The following is a 19383-nucleotide window of genomic DNA, read 5'->3' as shown; positions in this document are numbered from 1 at the left end:
GGCCTGGAGCAGAGCGTGGAGCAGGCCAGTGGGTGGGTGAGCTCTGTGGGAGGGAGCACGGTGCCTCCCTCTCAACCGTCCGGCCAGCCCTGCGGATGACAGGGGGCTGAGGCCGCTAGGACATCAGGCGTGTGTGTCGGGCAGGAGTTCAGCCCTGAGGAGCGGAAGCAGGCTGGGATGCCTGAGCCAGACACCAGGGAACCAAGCACAAAACAGAGATAGATTTGAGCCCCAGCCTCTTTAGAAAGCAGCCGAGGAGGAGCTAGGGGACAGCTCAGGGGACAGCCATGGGGGCAAAATAGGAGGTAAGAATTTTCTTTTCATTTTTAAAAAATATTGTATTTATTTGTTCATGAGAGACACAGAGAGAGAGGCAGAGACACAGGCAAAGGGAGAAGCAGGCTCCCTGTAGGGAGCCCAACGCAGGACTCAATCCCAGGACCCCGGGATCACACCCTGAGCCAAAGGCAGATGCTCAACTGCTGAGCCACCCAAGTCCCGCAGGAAGTAGGACTTTTCAAGGGCTCATGATGAACATCAGCTCCTGTGACCCTTAGAGCACCCCTATGGGGGAGGCTCTCATCAACTCCACTTCACTGCTGGGGTCAAAGCGACAGACACTGGTTCCGTTTTAAACATCACGTGGCCTCACTTGGCGTAAAAGAAAGAAAAACTGCTCAATGCTCAGGCAGGGGTGTGGGGCTTAGAGTGTAGGGAGGTCTGCACCAGCCCAGCCTGAAATGCTCTCGCCTTTGGGTTAAAGCTCTGAGAATGCAAGCAGGGAAGAGAAAGAGGGACAACACGATGCTCTAGTTCCTCACCAGGGTGGGTGATGATCAGATACACTGGCTGCCCTTCCTAGCAGAGTTCTGGGGCCCCCGGGCTAGGACCCCTGAAAAAAGGCAGGATGAGGCTCAGGGATGTGGAGACCACCCAAGAAACACCTGAGAGGTTCCCCGATGGGGAGGACCTGGGTGGTTTTTCTTTTAACCCAGTCAACAATCTGAAATTTTTAAAACCCCAAGGAATCCACTTTATGAGACCAGGATTAGCAAGGCAGGGTGAAGGTCAGAGCTGTCAGCTTACCCTGTCCCAGCAGGCAGCAGGCTTTTACCATGAAGTGTACTATTTCCATGGGGCCTGATACAGGCAAAAGTTCATAAAGATTAAAAGGGCAAGCAACCTATACACTGTAATGGCAGACTTTGTCTGGAGAATTCCTGATTTTAGTTAGTATGGTGCATTGACTGCTTTAATGGCCCCAGCTACAAACACACACACACACACACACACACACACACACACTCCACAGCCACAGCTATTGCTATGTGACTTTCATGAAAAGCTGGAGATGATTTCCCCACCCTCAAGTCTGGGCTGGTTTTATGACTTCCCTTGGCCCCTAGAATATGGCCAAGGGGACACATTGTCATTTTCAAGTCTGAGACTCACTGGCATGAGCAGATACCCCAACGGCCTGCTGGAGGATGAGGGACATGAGGAGCAGAATCCGACTGCCCCAGTTACCAAAGACGAGGTCATCCTAAATCAGCCAATAGCCAGCCAACCCCAGACATGGGGGAGCCCGGCCAAGGACAGCCTCCCCGTAGCTGACCCCATACCTGACAGCAATCAGCAGCTGGCGTGGGCCTCTGCGGTTTTGGGGTTGTTCCTAACGCCGACTACTGTAGCAACAGACAACTGATACAGTTGACTAGTTTTCTTCCGATACTTGGCCTTGAAGAGCTGCGGACCCTAATGTTCCCCATCCCAAGTAGGGAGCTCTAAGAAAACTTAACCAGAAAGTAGTTGGAAGACACAGACTATTCGTTGGCTCCTAAATTGTAAATTAAGGCTAATTTAAAATTATACTAAAAAGTCTTTTTCTCTATTCGGAGACAGCCTACGACCTAAACAATCAAGTATCAATCAATCAATTGATTGATTCAATGATAATCAATCAATGATAATCAATCAATCAATTATCGTACTGGTTAAATCATTCTTAAATCAGCTGGACTTCCAGTCCGTCGCTGCTTCCTCTCAAAACCTTACTAAAATCACAGAAAAGAGGTTGTGAAAGGACAAATGCCATAGAAGCAGGAGAGGGGGATGAAAGAAAAGACAGAAATAAGGTTTTAAGAGAATTTGGGAAGGTCAGAAACGGACATACAACTGACAGAATGACTCAGGTCTCAGCCTTTTCTGTCTGTAAGAACCTACGAGGACTGAGCCAAAAGACCCTGGAAAGTCTCAAGAACCAAAGACATCAGACAGGGGTGTGTGGAGGGGCTGCAAATTGTGCACCTGATTGGAAGTCGTGCTCCACCACAGGGGAGGAGTAAGCCAGGAGGGAGGGAGGATGGGGTCCACGAAATGGGAGAGCCAACAGAGGAGAGAGGCCCCAATATAAACAAATAAAAGCCACCAGGATGATGCCGGAGGGAGGTCAGGGGGAGGGGTCACCGCACAGTGGACCAGGAGAGCACCCCCCACCCCAGTTCTGGTCGGAGCAGCTCTGGAAAGCATGTCTCCATGGAAAGAAAATAAAACCGAACTACTATCTAATGTTTAAGCACATTTAGAGGAGTTTTATCATTTTTTTGGAGAATTTAGAGGTCAGCTAGTAATAGGAATATAGAAAACTAAATGAGGGGCACCTGGGTGGCTCAGTTGTTAAGCGTCTCCCTTCAGCTCATATCATGATCTTGGGTCCGGGATCAAGCCCCACATCAGGCTCTCGAGCCTGCCTCTCCCTTTCCCTCTGCCTCTCACTCTCTCCTTCTCTCAAATAAATAAATACAAAAAAATCCTTTCTAAAAAGAAAACAAAAAAAAAAAAGGAAATTACTATCTGCAGAAAAAAATCGATGTTATAGGAGAAGGGAAATGTATTCATAGTACACTAAGTACATGGCTCAGCTGTGAACAATATTCAAATTGTCATGATATTGTAAACACTGAATATTGATATACTACCAACATTTGTGATAAAACTATACTGGGAGGGCGAGTAGAAGAGAAAATATGTGCATGCATGTATAAGAAACTAAATGCTATCATGCAGAGCCAGTAGATAATATTTATAATGGGGAAAAAACCAGAAAATAGGTGTATGCTCTCACACTACTCAAAAATATGAAGATACAAAATGCTGAGAAAAGAGTTAAAATGACTGTCTAGAGAATGCAGGACTGGGGTAGGGACAGAGTGGGAGGGAACTGCTTTCTTCAGCCAGCAGCCTTGTCATAACAGTCAGCCTTTTGAACGGACTACATATGTGATAAAAATTTAAATTCAACTTTAAAAATTAACCGAAGGCCACATGTGTTAAAATCACAGGACGTACATATGTATTCATTAATCAAACATTTTTAGTCACCTACAAAAACAATAAAATGGGCGCATCCCCCCATCTCCCCAGCTATCTGCCTGGTGGGGAAAAATTGGTCCTACTAAGTGCCCGTGACCTTGCAGGACGCGGAAGGACAGAATGCCTAAGTGGCACGGAGTGGGAAAGCTTTGCAGATGAGACGATGCTAATTCTGGATATTTTTTTTTCTTCTACTCATCTGCTCCTTAACAACAGAGAACTGAAAATTTTCTTTCCAGCTATATCCTTAGTACACGTACAAAAGTAAGGGCTGGCTGTCGCTATCGCCATAGTATATCAGCACCAACAAGCTCACCAATTCTTTATCTCGAAGAACCGTTCAAAGGTGGAGAGCTAGTGCGCCCCAGGGATGGAGGTATCCAGGCTGAGCGCAAAGGTCAGGGAATATTTATCCTAAGAAGCCTAGGAGGAGGGGTTCCTGGGCGGCTCAGTCCATTAAGCATCTGCCTTCAGCCCAAGTCATGATCTCAGGGTCCTGGGATCAAGCCCCACATGGGGGGAGGCGTCCCTGCTCAGTGGAGAGTCTACTTGTCCCTCTCCCTCTGCCCCTCCCCTCCCATGCTCATGCTCTCTCTCTCTTTCAAATAAATAAATAAAATCTTAAAAAAAAAAAAAGGGAGAAGCCTAGGAAGAGATGGGTAGGGCACACTGCCTGGGGACAGGCTGGACTCACCGGGCCCGGGGGCTCCCTGTGGACTGTAGGGACAGCACATGGCACACAGAGCAGCTGGTCCTCCGCTGCCCCTGACCGCCGCAGCAAGACCACGGGGTGAGGCAGCAGCTTCTGACCGTCCGCCCCGACCCGGAATGATGGCAGGTTAGGTTCAGCATCCCAAAGCAGTCCTCCGGTTCCTTTCAAAATCAGACTTCCTCCCATCGATCCCTCCGGGGGAGCTGTCAGGCCGGCTGCTTCCTGGTGTCAGCCAAGAGGGGGGAAGAAATTCATTTTCTGGGCCTGGCTGTGGCTAAATGAAATCAAAGACAGGGAGGGCATCTAGTGCCAAGGACAGAAACCGTTCCCCAGGGACGGCCACGAAGGGCAAACAGAAGGTGACAGGAAGGAGGCAGAGACAAGGAAACCCTCAAAGCCATCCCTCCTCACCTCACAGATGGGGAAACCAAGGCACAGAGAGAGGGAAACAACTTGCTCAAGGTCATGTAGTCATTTAGTCATTTAGGGAAGACTCTGACTTAGCATTTATAAAGGGCTTAATAGCTATGTGCTGCCCCAAAACTGTGAAGCAAGGATCCCTGTATACTATGCAAGGATCTCCATGTTACAGATGAAGAAGCTGAGGCTCAGAGTTCAGTGTCACAAACATTCAGGGTGTGGGGAAACTGGGACTCGAACACGGTCCGATCATCGCTGTCAAATTCCGAAGCCCCGGATCTTAGCACCAGGCTACACGACCTCTCGGAGTTAGAATCAAGTATCCCTAGTTTCAGGCCAGGGCCCAGCCTGCCACCCTCACCCCCTGCCTCCGATGCACGGTTGTGCCCAACCCTGTGTTTCATGCCCGTGCCCTCCCGCTGTGGGGCATCTCTGTTTCTCCCTTCATCTCGGTCTCTCTGTTTCCTTCTCCATGAGTGTGTTCCCATCGCTGCCTCTCCCGATGTCCCTTTATCACCGTTTCTCTGTGTGCGAGTGGCTAGCTTTGTTCTCTGTGTGCGTGTCTCTGGGTGTGTATGTGTATCCACCCGTCTCTACCTCCCTCCGAAAACTGAGAAATAGCATTCCACAGTGGGTGGGTGGGTGGATGGATGGACGGATGGATGGATGGACGGATGGACGGATGGACGGATGGATGGATGGACGGATGGATGGGTGGATGGGTGGATGGGTGGATGGATGGGTAGGTGGATGGATGGATGCACGGATGGATGGACGGATGGACGGATGGACGGATGGATGCGTGCCGGGCTGCCTCCATCCACAAACAGCAGACGTGGTAACGAGCAAGCACACCCCAGCCCCGGCCTCGCCAGCAGCCAAGTCTCACTGAGCCATTGATCTGTCTCACCCTCTAATGCCCTCCCTCCCCCAGGCCTGTGCATTCCATTTCCGTCTTAACCCAAAGCTGCTTCCCCGGGGCCTGGTGGCTTGCATCCAGTTTTATTGTTGATACAGATCTTTATCTGCCTTGGGCTTATAACTGACATTTAAATTACTCTGCAAACAATGAATCAATATTTATGGATTCTTGGACCGGTGCATTTGCCAAACCTGGTGTCCTGAGTTTCTCCCAGGCCAAGAGGGGACATGAGTCAAGGTCATGGCTTTATCTAATTAGAAATGGGGGAACTGGGTCTGCCTCGAAGCAAAGGTCTCGAATTACAGCAGCGCTGTGTGCTCCTGGGTCCGCTAACTGCAGCAAGGCAGGTCCCCACGGGAAATTCAATTCGCTTCACAAACAGTGGGCAAAGCAGCGTGTTAGGGCTGTATGAGACACAGGATAATAAAATCAGGTCCCTACCCTTTAGAGGTTCCCGCACTAGGAGGAGACACAGGCACACGCAGGTGTGACTACAGGCTGATGGTACCATGGGCTGCCACGGAGGAGCAAACCCAGTCCACGGGGAGATAAAGGAAAAAATGATTTTAGTAAGTGGAGCTTCTTAGAGGGCTCCCTGGAGGAGGACGGGCATTCCAGGAGAGGAGCACAGCCGGAATCAATAAGACCAGAGGCACAGTACAGGTTTCAGGGCTGGGAGAGCTTTGTGGGAAAGTGTCACGGAAAGGTAAACTGAGGCCTGAACCCGGGGAAGCCTGGATACCAAAACTAAGGCGTGCAGCTTTCCCCTGGTGGGAGAGAGCCAGAAGTTCGTAGAGATAAGGAAGCCCCCCCCCCATCCCCCAAAAAAGAGCTATGCTTTGGGGTCTCTGGAAGCAGTGGGAAGCATGGCCTGGCCCTCCCTGAGCCTCAGTCCCCAGGGAGCCGCAGGGCGCCTGGACCATGTGGGTCCCCATGTTGCCAGCGTGGCCCTCACCCGCCCGGGGAACAGGCGAGGAGGCTGCCGGGGCCTCTTTGCGCTGTGACTTATGGAGCTGGCCTCAATCGCCGAGGCCAGACCGTTTATCACCCCGGCGAATTTAAGCTCTGGTTCCAGGAAAAAAGACAAGCAATCTCTTGTCCCTGCATCAGCGCAGACATACGTTCCCAGGCAACGATTTATTTGTCCAGCTGCCCTCACTGGCTCAACTACAGAGCCCCTCAAGCTAACACGTCCCTCGTGGCATCTATCCCCCTGCGGGGCACAGTCTGGGCATCTGGGGGGGGCGGGGGCTGAGCTCCCGGAGTTTGGGGAGGTGGTTTCAGGATCCGGAGGCGCTGCAAGGAGCCTGCGGGGTCAGCACGGCTGCTTCTTCATCAGGCGCGGTGTGCACGGTACCTCAGAGCACATGATGTTTTGGGAGATCCATGAGGACACTAAAAATCCTTTTAAAATCTGAAGAAGACAAACACATTCACCCTTTACCAATACAGTCATAAAATACAATTTTTATTTATTTATGTTTTTAATGAAGAAATGGGCCCCACCAAGGCAAGAGGCCCAGAAAAGGCCCAGGAAAATCACTATCTGGCCCTGCTGCCCAGACCTAGGTACCCAGTTTCAATTTCCCCTCAGTGGGAACAGAAAGAGCCAGGCCGAGCTGGCGTCGAATCCCACCTACATGGATCAGCGGCTCTAATCCCCTCTCCGCACCTTGCCTTCCTCGTCTGGGAAATGGGCTGACGGTGCGCTCCTCACAGGTGGCCTGAGAAGGTTGGAGCTGTGCGCGGTGTCCAGCAGAAAGGCACCTGCCATCCACCTGATGCTCATGCGCTCAAGCTCAGTTTCCATTCCATCTCCTCTGGGAAGTGTCCCGACCACGCCAAGCCTCCGTGTTGTCTGCTCCTCAAGGTCTGGGGCTGCTGGTGGCCAAGAGGCCCCAGGAGGCTCCGAGTATCTCTGCGGTTCTCAGCGGGGCTGGACCCAGGCCACAGTCAGCAGGTGCTAGGGCTGCGGCTGGTGCTAGGCTGTCCACGTCATGGCCTTGAGGGCAGGGGCCACATCTTACATGTCCTGTCTCTGCAGTGTCAGGCACGGAGCTGTACCAGGAGGTGTTCTGTGACCATCAGTTGGGTGGGGATCTCTAAAATTTAGGATTGAGGGTCCTTGTGTTTTTCTGTCATTCTTTAAACTGCACATGGTGACACACTTGGGCTTGTCCAATTTGCTAAGCCTGTATTTTTTTAAGATTTTATTTATTTATTCATGAGAGACACCCAGAGAGAGCAAGAGGCAGAGACACAGGAAGAGGGTGAAGCAGGCTCCATGCAGGGAGCCCGATGTGGGACTTGATCCCGGGACTCCAGGATCATGCCCTGGGCTGAAGGCAGGCACTAAACCACTGAGCCACCCAGGGATCCCCCCCTTTTTTAAAAAGATTTTAGCTAAGCCTGTCTTATACCAGTCTCCTCTTCCTCCTGACTCTGACCACACGCAAACCCCCCCCCCCCAGGACCCTTGCACATGCTGTCTGTTCCTCCAGGAATGCCCTTCTGCCCACAGTCTGCGTGGCACCTCTTTCCTCAGGTGTCCTTTACGCATCAGCTCCACAGAGAGGCCTCCCCCAAAATGGATCCTTCCGTTATTTCTTTTAGCTCTGAACCTGACCATGTCTTCATGGTACTCAACACAAGTTTGTTCTCTCTCTCTCTCTCTCTCTCTCTCTTTCAATACATGAAAGTTCCTCAAGTTCCTCAAGTAGAAACTTGGCCAATTAAATCATTACTGTTTCGCATAATACCTAGCAGAGGAATAGACTCTGAAAAATATTTGTCAGATGAATAAATGACTGGTTGAATAAATCCATTATCTTATTAGGAATATCTTATTATTCAAAAAAAAAAGAAAAGAAAGAAAGAAGAAAGAAAGAAAGAAAGAAAGAAGGAAGGAAGGAAGGAAGGAAGGAAGAAAGAAAGAAAGAAAGAAAGAAAGAAAGAAAGAAAGAAAGAAAGAAAGAAAGAAAGAAAGAAACTACCTGTTACTCTACTCTGAGGAGGCCCAGAAGCACCATCGGAGGTTCCAATGCCCAATCCACCTTGTGCCCCTGCAAGGTGACTCCTGCGGCCTGGGCAGGGGGCTCGGGGGGCCCGGTATGTGGGGGAGGGCGGTGACCCTGTCAGTGGTGCCCAAGAGCAGAGCTTCCCCATGGGGTGGGGGAACTCTCGGGCCCTGACCCCTCGCTTAAAGGGCTGATCCACCCCACTTGGGGAGACAAGACCTTTTGAGGGTCTAAATGGGCCCTCCGTGCACGGAATTCAACGTTGGGAATTTCACCAAACTTCACTAGGATCATATACGTGTTTGAAAGAATGTGATTTCATCCGTTCAGCCAACCAATATGTATTAAGCTCCTCCAATGCGCCAAACACCATGCTTAGGGGGGATGCTCAGTGATGAACAAAGGCAGCTACTTTGTGTTTGTAGAGAGTAAAGAATATAGACAGAAGGCAAATAGAAAAACAGACAACACAAAACAAAAAAAGTGGAGCGAGACACATCCGGGATCTGCAGTCCCGAAGGATTCCCAGATGTACATCCGTGTCAGAAGGGCCAGGACTCCTAACTCTGGGAAACGAACTAGGGGTGGTGGAAGGGGAGGTGGGTGGGGGTGACTGGATGACTGGCACTGAGAGGGGCACTTGATGGGATGAGCACTGGGTGTTATTCTATATGTTGGCAAATTGAACACCAATAAAAAAATAAATAAATTTATTAAAAAAAAAAAAAAAAGGAAGGGCCAGGAGCACCTGCGACCCTCTGAGGTCCTGCTGTGCCAGGGCCTTTCCACCGGGGAGGGGGGGACCGCTCTTTGGGTACAGCTACTGCCTCAGGACTCAGGCTTCCCTCTGCCTTCCCACCTAGCCAAGTACCCTGTGGGCAGGGGAGCTGCAGCACCCCCCCATGCCCCTGCACCCCTGCACCCCTGCACCCTGCCCCCGGGGCACCCGAGCATCAGGCACTGCACTGCAAGAGGCACGTGAGGGCCTTGTCCGGGCCCCCGCGAGACAAATGCCGCCTTAGCCACCTGCACCTCCTGCCCCGACGGGCTGCAGGCTGGTGTGTGAGGGTGACTGTGTGCATGAATGCGTGTGAGTGAATGCGTGTGCAGATACACATGGGGGGTGTGAGGAGGAGTGTGCGCAGGGGAATAAACGCGGGTGGGTGTGCCTGAGTGTGACTGCGTGCGGATGCGTGTGCGGAGTGCCGGCTGAGTGTGAGTGCACGCAGCTGGGCCCCTCCGCCCTCTCCCTCCTCTCTGGGAGGAAGCTGCAGGGAAGGGGCCAGATGGTCTCCTCTGACCTGCTATTTATCATCCCGGCAAAAGCTTATTCAGTTTAATGCTCTTCGGCAATTCATTTAAGGGCTCTGTTTGTTTCTGCTGATGAGGACTGTTAATTTGCACAGCGGTCTCATTAGGCCTAAACCACCAATTAATTCCTTTTGTTCTCATTAAATGGCTGATTCCTAAACATTTCTCGGACAACAATGGGCCTCCCGAGCAGACCCGCTGGCGCGGGGTGGCTTGGAGCAGGTAGGAGGGGGCCATTCTGGTCCCTGGGCCTGGCACAGCAGGCCACCCCCGCGGGCTCCTGCCAGCCACCGCCCTGCCCCAAATCAGGCCCTGGGACAAAGCAGGCAGGGGACGAGGGCGAGGAGCCCCCCCAGGGAACATGCCCTGGCTCCCGGGGACCCCTGGGGTAGGCGATGGGCAGGTCGCCCCGTCCCCAGGTACCCCCTGCCCCCCCGACGGCCTGGCAGCAGTGGCCCCGCACCAGGAGCTTTGTCTGCGGGAGGTGCCTGGCTCGGGCCCTGGAGTGTGGGGCGCAGAAGCAGGTGGGGTAGGAGGGGGGCCCGGAGGCCCCGCGGCTGCGCGACATCACCCCTGCCCTCCCTGGGGGTCACTCTCCGCCTGGAGCAGAGGGCATTGAACTACCAGCAGGATGTTTATACCCAAACCGCTGAGCCAGTTTTTGATTGGGCTGCAGGCTCCACAGGGGCCGTGTAGACAGTGGGTGGCGGCCGAGCTGCTCTCCTCCAGTCCCACCCCCTTTAGGCCTCCCGTTTTCAGGGCTCCCCCCTCTCGGCTCGCCCCCCCCCCACCGTGTCCCCTCCAAAGAGAGGCATTCGGAGACTTCTCCTGAGTACCCTGAAGCCTCTGGACTCGCTGGCTGTCCTCGGGGGGTCCCAGGGCCCGGTGGTCAACAAGCGAGCGTCCCCTGCCTGGGCCCCCCTCAGCCTCGCCTGTTACCGCAGCTAAGCGGCTGCCAACCCCGTCCTCGAAGTGGGCCTGCACGAGGCAAGGCACAGCAAGTGCCACGGAAAATTCTAGTAAGGCACAGCTGGATGGGCCTCCGAGTTTGAATCCCCGTTCCAGCACTTCCAGCTGCGAAGTAACCTCCAGGTCGCCGCCTCTGTAAAATGGGAATAAGAGAAGCACCCCCCTTCCAAGTGACGGAGGAGGACTAGGCCCGTCAGCAGCCAGGCGCTAGGCCGAGTTCCCAGCTCGGGGAAGCTGCTCCGATGACCGTGACGCAATAGATACTCCTAATTTCTGGAAACCGGACAATGACCTGCCTCACTTGCTTTTCTGGCCTTACACACCCCCACCCCGACACACACACACACACACACACACACACACACACACAGTCCTCCACACACTTCCTCACTCACCCCAGCCCCTGAGCTGTTCTGTGTCAGCTCCTTGGACATGAACTGCCCTCCCCACCCCTCCACCTCCACCCCCCGCACATGGAGTTACCAGATTTAGCAAATATGAAGCTAAGATGCCAGTTAGATCTGAATTTCAGATAAACAGTGAATAACTTTTATGCAAGTATGTTCCAAATAGAAGATGGGTTATACTTATCTTCACATTTTTTTGTTATTTATCTAAAATTAAGATGTAGGGGATCCCTGGGTGGCTCAGTGGTTTAGCACCTGTCTTCAGCCCAGGGCGTGATCCTGGGGTCCCGGAATCGAGTCCCACGTCGGGCCTCCTGCATGGGAGCCTGCTTCTCCCTCTGCCTCTGTGTCTGCCTCTCTCTCTCTCTGTGTCTCTCATGAATAAATAAATAAAATCTTAAAAAAATAATAAAAATAATAAGGTTAAGATGTAATGGGCATCTGCATTTTTTCTGGCAGCCTATGCCCAGCCCATGTCTAGTGAACTTCCACTCCTCCTTCCACACTCAAGTCAAGTGTCAACTCCCCCAGGAAGACTTCCCGGAGGGCCAGTGAAGGCAGCCATCCCTTGTCAGTGCTCTCAGGGTGCCCTGAGCTGGATGACCCCTACCCAGCTCTGATCACCACTTTCCACAATGCTTCGTAATAGGTAACCCACAGGTCCGTCCCTCCCTCTAGGTTTGAGCCCCTTGGGGTAGTGAGGAGGGAATTCATCTAGTACCTCCTTCTCTAAACCTGTTGGCCGCTGCCTCCCATTTTCAGTGTACTCTGTACGTGGACAGGGAAGGCCTTCCTGTCCCCACCACCAGTCTAGGGATGGCAACCAGGAGACGGGGCCCGGGACAGAGATTACTAGTTGCCAACCAACACGTCCATCCTCCTTCTTCCTTAGTCCCAGGCTCTGTCTAGGGCGGCATGGCACCCAGTTTAGACGTTTCCCCACCTCCCTTGCAGCTAGGCAACGCCATGTGCTTAATGACGGCCAATGAGTGTTGTGTAGGAATTCCGGGAGGGCTGCGAGGCGGTGACTTTGTTCTTCCCCTTCCGTCATTCCTGCTGCTTGGAATGCAGATGTGCTGGCTGGAGCTCCAGCAGCCATCTTGGACTATGAAGTGAACTTTGAGGATTATGGAATGGGAAGATAAAAGGAGCCTACTGTACAGTACTTTACAGTAATCCAGCCCTTTACTGTATACCATGGGGCCTGTGAAATTTAACCCAACTTGCAAGCTAACAGGTTAGCCTGTCCCACTTTCCTGGGTGCTAGCAGAAGACACTGGACTCCCAGGTCAGAAAAAAAGGGACTTTATTATCCATGACACAGCAGGCAGCGTGAGCTGTGTGTTCATGTCTGTTCCCATTAGGTCTGCTTGTCCCCACTCCCCATGGGGCCATGTGGAACCATCCATGCAGATGCTGCAGATGCAGTGGATTTCTTTTCTTTAAAGATTTATTTATTTATTTATTCATGAGAGGCACAGAGAGAGAGAGAGAGAGAGAGAGAGGCAGAGACATAGGCAGAGGGAGAAGCAGGCTCCATGCAGGGAGCCCTACACAGGACTTGATCCCAGGTCTCCAGGATCACGCCCTGGGCCGAAGGCGGTACTAAACTGCTGAGCCACCCATGTGGGCTGCCCACGCAGTGGATTTCTGTCCCAGCTGCAGAACCTCAAGTTTTTTTTATAATGGGGCTACTACCAACCTGCCCAACCTTTGCACCCAAGTGACACATTATCCTGGATAATTACTGGATAAGCAAAGAAATCTATCCTTTGACACACAGAATGGTGCTAGATCCATCTTCCAAGTCTACTCATTTGGAAACGTGCTTGAAAACATGGTCTGGAAGAAAAGCTGCGTGTGGCTCTGCTTACAAGGTGTGTAAAACCACAGGAGGCCCACAGAGCATGGTCTCCCGCCTAGACCCACAGAGGTCTCTCGGGTGAGCGATGACTCCTGTGTGTCGAAGCCACCGTCATTCAGCTCTTCTATGCAGCTGAACCAGATTTGAAATGATACAACAGGAAAGCTCGTCCTGTGTTCCTTTAATCTGAGTGTGTGTTCGGTGTGCAAGGGAGCTCTAGAGGAAAAGACCCTGCCCCAAGCTACGTCTTCAAAACCGCATGTGTCTTTAACAAGTCTACAATAGAGACACGACTGCATTTGTTATGGAAAGATTAATTTTCCCCTCCACCCTTAATCATCAAAGACCCAGAACAACCACGATGGACCTCAGAGCGGCAACCCCGGTGTGACTGTGGTTCAGAGTGTCTGGCTACGTTTCCGGCAGCATGGGTAACCTGCCCCTGGGTGAATATATGGCTCATGGTGAGAAACGGTAGAGGTAACTCAAGAAAGAGAAGGCGCATTATGACTCTGTTGGCCTCCATAGCAGAACCACTGTGTTGTCTGCCCAGACCCCCCTCTTTTTTGGCAATAGCATCCTCACTGCTTTTGGGGAGTGTCCCTCTGGCTCATCTAACCAGGGGGGTTGTAGAGGGGACAGCCGACTAGAGCACCCAGCCCTGGCGTCAGGGCAGCGGCGGACGCGTGACTCAGCTGGAGGCAGGCGATGGGGCCCTTCCTGGGCACTGCTGGATTTGGGCAAGGATGGGAAGTGTGGGTGGGAGTTAGGGCAGTCGGGACCCTCATCTTGTTGAGAAAACCGGTCTGGGAGATTAATGCTGACGTGAGATGAGAGAACACGAGGGTTCTGTTGGTGATCGTGGCCAGACGCCTGGGAGCCAATGCCCTGTGCCTTCCCAAGGTCAGTCCTATAAGTCACGGAAGGCTCTCTCCTGCCAGATTGGTTTGAAATGGATTGTCAGGAATTGTCCGGAACGGCAACCTTCCCAGTTGGGTCTGGGGAGCCTCCCGTGTCCATTCCGTGTCAGCCTTTGGGGGAAGGTCAAAAAACACAAAACCAACCCACCCGCGTGGGTGATCTGCGTATGGCGCCTTAGACACCATGCCAGGGAAGGGCGTGCCTCAGATCACAAGGTGAGGAGAAGACCACCAAGCTCCCAGCCCGTCTCCCTCCCGTGGTGTAGACTGAACCCATGGTGTGCACCAAGGAGGGAGGCCTCAGCTGACCTTTGTTACCTGCTGGCGCGCACACAGCCTCAACCCGAGCCCCATCAAAGGCCGCCCCGGGAAAGCAGGTGCTGCCTGTTATTAGAATTCATTGCCATATGTTCCTTTCGTCTTCTCTCCAGGATAATTGTTCTTCTGGGGCTCAGGGCGTGGGAGGGCAGGAGGTGTGCACTCCTGTTTATCAACTCACTAAATGCCTGCTTTAAATTAAAACCCGCACCACATGCGGGCTCACACAGGAATAATATTAAGACCCACTATTTGCCTGCCTTCTGCTATCAATGCCAGTCTGATTTAAGCCTGCTTTTCTTTCTCCTCTGGGGACACCCATTCCGGAAACATCAAGCAAAAAACCTAGTTCCTACAGCTCCCAATCCTTTTTTTTTTTTTCTTCTTTACGTTTGGGAGCCCCTCTTCAGCTGAAGAGGACAGAGACTGGATGCTCCCTTTGTATCTTTTACTCTTCAGCCAAGCCTATTCCTGCTGGAATAGTGTCTGCTTTATCATCAACAAGCCGTTACTGTCCCGTCTCTGTGCTGGGCTCAATGCTAAATCCGTCACATATGTCATCTTCTCTAAACTGACCTAATCCCCCCACCCCCAAACCTGAGAGAGGTAGGGTCAGCCCTTTCTAGAGGAGAAAGCAGAGGTCTGGGGAGGGAAGTAGGGTGTCCTGCTCAAGGTCATGCAGCTGGCAGGTGGCCCCGGCTCTCTGGCCCCACTTTACGGCCACATGCTCTACCCAGTGGTTTGCCATCAACTGGTTTCCATGATTCGGCTGCTCCCCCACCTGACCTGTGGTCAGTGGGGCAGGATCATGCCTGTTCTGTAAGCACACGATCCAGCCTTAAATGTGGACCATACCAGTGGCCACTCCCCTGGAGGGATTTGATCAACAGAAGACAGATTCTGTTGCTGCCCCACATCTGAACTTCAGTTGCTTCCATTGGCTGAAGTGTGCCCATTGAATCCTTGGGGTTAAGGCATATGGTTCCTAGATACCCCCTTTCAAATGTACATATTCTCAATGTGTCAGCTATCTATTGCTGCCGAACAAACAGTCCCAAAGCTTAGTGGAGTCAACCAACCACCATTCTGTGGCTCAGCAATGTGGGCTGGGCTTTTCTGGGTGGTTCTTCTGCTGGTTTCGTTTGGGATCACTCACACAGCTGCACTCACCTGCTGGGTGTCTGGGGCTGTATGATTTAAGATGACCGGGAAGCGGTGGCTGGTTCTTACTGCTCCCTAGGGCTCTAACCAGTGACATTGGAAGCTACAAGCCCTCTTGGGGCCTAAGCTCAGAAATCCCACCGTGTCTCTTCCATTTAGTCGGAATCTGGGTTGGTCAGAGCAAGCCACAGGACTGGAGAAATAGACTCTCCTTCTTGGTAGTGCGAAGAGATGGGAGGACTTTGTCTTTGTGACGTGTCATATATGAGAGGGTTAGTGCCTCTAAAGGAGGTTTTCTCAGCCTCAGTACTACTGATGTGTTGGGACAGGAAATTCAGATGATTCTTCTGCTGGGGGCTGGGGGGCTGTCCTGCTCACGGTAGAGAATTCAGCAGTGTCTCTGGCCTTGCCCACTAGACACCAAGAGCACTGCTTCCACTCTGCACCCAGCAGACAACCCAAACCTTCTGCAGGGATTGCCTGACATCTCCTTGGCATCTCTCCATGCCCCTCAACCCCTCTCAGGGGGTCCCTTTGGCTTCTGTGACATGCTGTCCTCAGAGCTGACCAGTCAAGAGAGAGGGGACTCTGGGTGGGAAGCAGGAAGTGCCATTTGGAAAGCAGCCCCCATTTCTGCCTGGGCTGCTCGGCATGGGTGCTGATGCCCAGGTCAGGGCCAGTGGGGCACCGTCTCAGCCCCACCAGCCTGTGGCAGGGGAGGGAGCCCCAAGCGGTGGGTCTGACTCTGGCTGTATTCTTGGGCCCCGTGTGCTCACCAAGAGCTGCGGTCTTTCATTGAGCTGCCCCGTGCCCCACCAGCTCACTTGGCAAGGCTGGGGGAGTCCAGCTGGACGGACTGACCGTCACTATGGCCAAGCTCCTTCCTGCCAGCCCTCTTCCCAGGTAGGCCAGGGCCCGTCCTAAGTGGACTGAGCATTGGAACCACAGACTTGCTGCCAACCTGGTCACGAGAGGCATCATTGCCTGAGGTACCCCGCAGCTGTTCATCTAGCAAATGTGGCCAATTCTACCTTCAAACTATACGCTCACCCTGCTCCCACTGCTCCCACCTGGAACCAGCCCCCCATGTGCCTCACCTCCATGGTCCTCCCTCGGGGCTCCCTATCACACCCTTGCTTCTACCATCTGGGCTCCACCCAGCAGCTATGTGGTCCTGCTAAAACATAAACGTAACCACGCCACATTTCTGTTCAAATCTTTAACGGGTCCTATGTTCTCAGAGGCAAAGCCCAAGTCTTCACCGTGTACAACCCAAAAGGCCCTGCAGGCTCTGGCCCCTGTTGCTCCTTGACCTGACCTCTTACTTCTCTTCACCTTGCTCACTCAGGCTACATTTTTCCTTGCTGTTCTTCAGACACACTTCTGCCCCAAGGCCTTTGCACTTGCCCCTTTGTCTACAATGCTCTTCCTCCACGTAGTCACAGGCTCCCTCTTCATACCCTTGGGTCTTTTCTCAAAGTCGGTATTTCAAAGGAGCTTTTTCTGGTCCTTCTTTCGAAAGTGTCAAGGACACCCCATCATTCACATTTCCCTTCTCTCCTTTATTCTCTCCATAGCACTGACCACATTCTGGCCAATGATCCATCCTACTTTTCTGTTTGTCTCCCACACTAGAATGTTGCTCCACAGGGGCAGGGGCTTTGTTTCTTAATTTACTGCTGTTATTTCCGGTGCTTAGAACAGTGCTGGGTGCACAGAAGGTGCTCAATACAAATTTGCTTAGTAAGTGATTGATTGAATGATTAAATGAATAAATGAATGCCTGCAGGATAGGATGCCACAGGATCTGGAACCAGCCTGAATTCTTCAAGCACACCCCCCACCCCCGCCCTGTGCGTGGTGTCTGGGTGACCTTGAGGACCCCCTCTTTCAGCCTCAGGTCTCTTGCCCCCACCCCAGCCAGGCCTTCCGGGATTCAGCTCCCTTCTCCTCCTTCCCTGGCACTCTCCCATGTCCCCCAGCCTCTCCCCTGCCCTCTGCTAGGAGCCCAGCTGGCCTGGCTGTGATGTCTGTTCCATTCTACCTGCCCAGAGATAGCAGGCCACACTGGGGCTCCATCTGGAGGCTCTGAGCCACCTGGTACTGGGCAGGGAGGAGAGGCTGGAGGGGGTAATGCTGCAGAGCAAAGGTGGGGGGTGGAAGGTGGGGGATGGAGATCCTGACACCCACTTCCTCAGCCACATGTTGCATGTGCAAACACACATGCACGCACACGCACACGCACACGCACACACACACACACACACTCAGCATCAGTCACTCCTCCCTCTCCAGGGTCCCCCACTCCTTTCGTAGAATGAGAAACCACTCAGTGTGCCAGCCAGCCAACCAGCCCTGAGCGGGGCATGAGGAGCCAGGGCAGGACACGGCACTCTCTCAGCCCTCTCTGGAGGGTGTCTCTCCCCCATTTTATAGGCGAGGAAACACCCAGAAGGACTCCTCTGCTTTTTGACCTTAAGCTCATCTGCCCATATTTGAAAATGTTCACATAAGCATGTATTTGCTTTTCTAATTAAAAAAGAAAACTAGTTAAATATTAGATAAAACAAACGATTGTGGGATAAAAGAAGAAGCTGATTTTTTTTTTTAAGTGGAGAAAGAGGAGAGACAGACAGAGGAAGGACAGAAGGATGGGAGGGAGGGAGGGCCTGACTCTCAGGCTCCTGTGAGACCAAGGTGCCCCTACCCCCGACGCTGGCCACAGGTAGATGCTGGACAGGGTTCCTTCAGCTGATGCTGCTCTGTTCACATGCACCAATGTGATGGGCCAAAAAAATGTATTAAGGCCGCTTGTTTGCCAAGCTCCCTCCACCCCACCAGGCCTCCTCAAAACCCCCACTCGAAAACCCGTGCTCCCTCCTCCTGGACAGGTGGCTTCTTCTGGGGAGGAAGGGGGCTCCCTCGATGCATAAGCAGCACAGCTGAGGGAGAGGCAGACAGAGGGCCCTGGACTGAGGATAGAGGGGCTGGGGGGCTTAGGGGATGCTGGGGTTGGGGCCCAGTGATGCGCCAGGGGAGCAGCCGGGGGCAGAAGCAAAGGGAGCTTAATAAGTGTTGCTGTGGACTGTGCATTTGAAGCTCTCTTAATGTCCTTTGAGAAACTTGAGCAAAGAGTGATTTTTTTTTTAATTACTGAGAATTGTTGAACTCTTCCTCCTAAAGGTCATATTCCCAGAGGCTCCTGAGGACTACACAGGTATTTAAATAGTGCCTGCTGGTTGACGGAGACTTTGCAGATATTAGCTCACAGCCACGACAAACCCAGGAAGCAAACAATGTCATTACCTCTGATGTTCAGGTCAGGGAGCTCAGCCTCAGAACAGGACCACCAGAACTGGAAGATTGAGCGAGGGAGAGGCGAAGCCAGGCTGTGCCCCCAAGTCCCGTGCACCTCCCACCGCATGCACTGCCTCCCTCTGATCTGTGTGCTCAGAGCAGTGGTCCTTAGTCCTGGGCACAGCAGAGTCAGCCGGAAAGTCTGCTGAAAATGCACCTTTTCTGGTCTCTCCCTCCTCCCCCTGGGAGATTTGGATTCGGTAGGTCTGGGCAGGGCCTGGGCAACAGAAGCTTTATCACGTGAAAATTTGTTGTTGAGTAAAAGCAATCTCAAGCAAAAAGAACAAAGAAGCATCATGTTTCCGGATTTTAAAATTATGCTACAAAGCCATGGTAAGCAAAGCAGTACGGTACTGGCCTATAAACAGACACAGAATTCAATGGAACGGAAGAGAGAGCCAAGAAATAAAATTATGCACATATGATCAATAAATTTTCCACAAAGGACCGAGAATACTCAATGGGGAAAGAACAGTCTCTTCAGTAAATGGTGTTGGGAACACTGGCTATCCACATGCAAAAGAATGAAGTCGGGTCCTTATTTTACATCTTACGTGAAAATCAGTCCAACGTGGATTAAAGACTTAAACATAAGATCTGAAACCATGGAATTTCTAGAAGGAAACAAAGGGG

This window comes from Nyctereutes procyonoides, unplaced genomic scaffold (genome assembly GCF_905146905.1).
Source record: "Nyctereutes procyonoides isolate TBG_1078 unplaced genomic scaffold, NYPRO_anot_genome, whole genome shotgun sequence".
Lineage (NCBI taxonomy): Eukaryota > Metazoa > Chordata > Mammalia > Carnivora > Canidae > Nyctereutes > Nyctereutes procyonoides.
Note: the sequence above shows the minus strand (reverse complement) of the source record.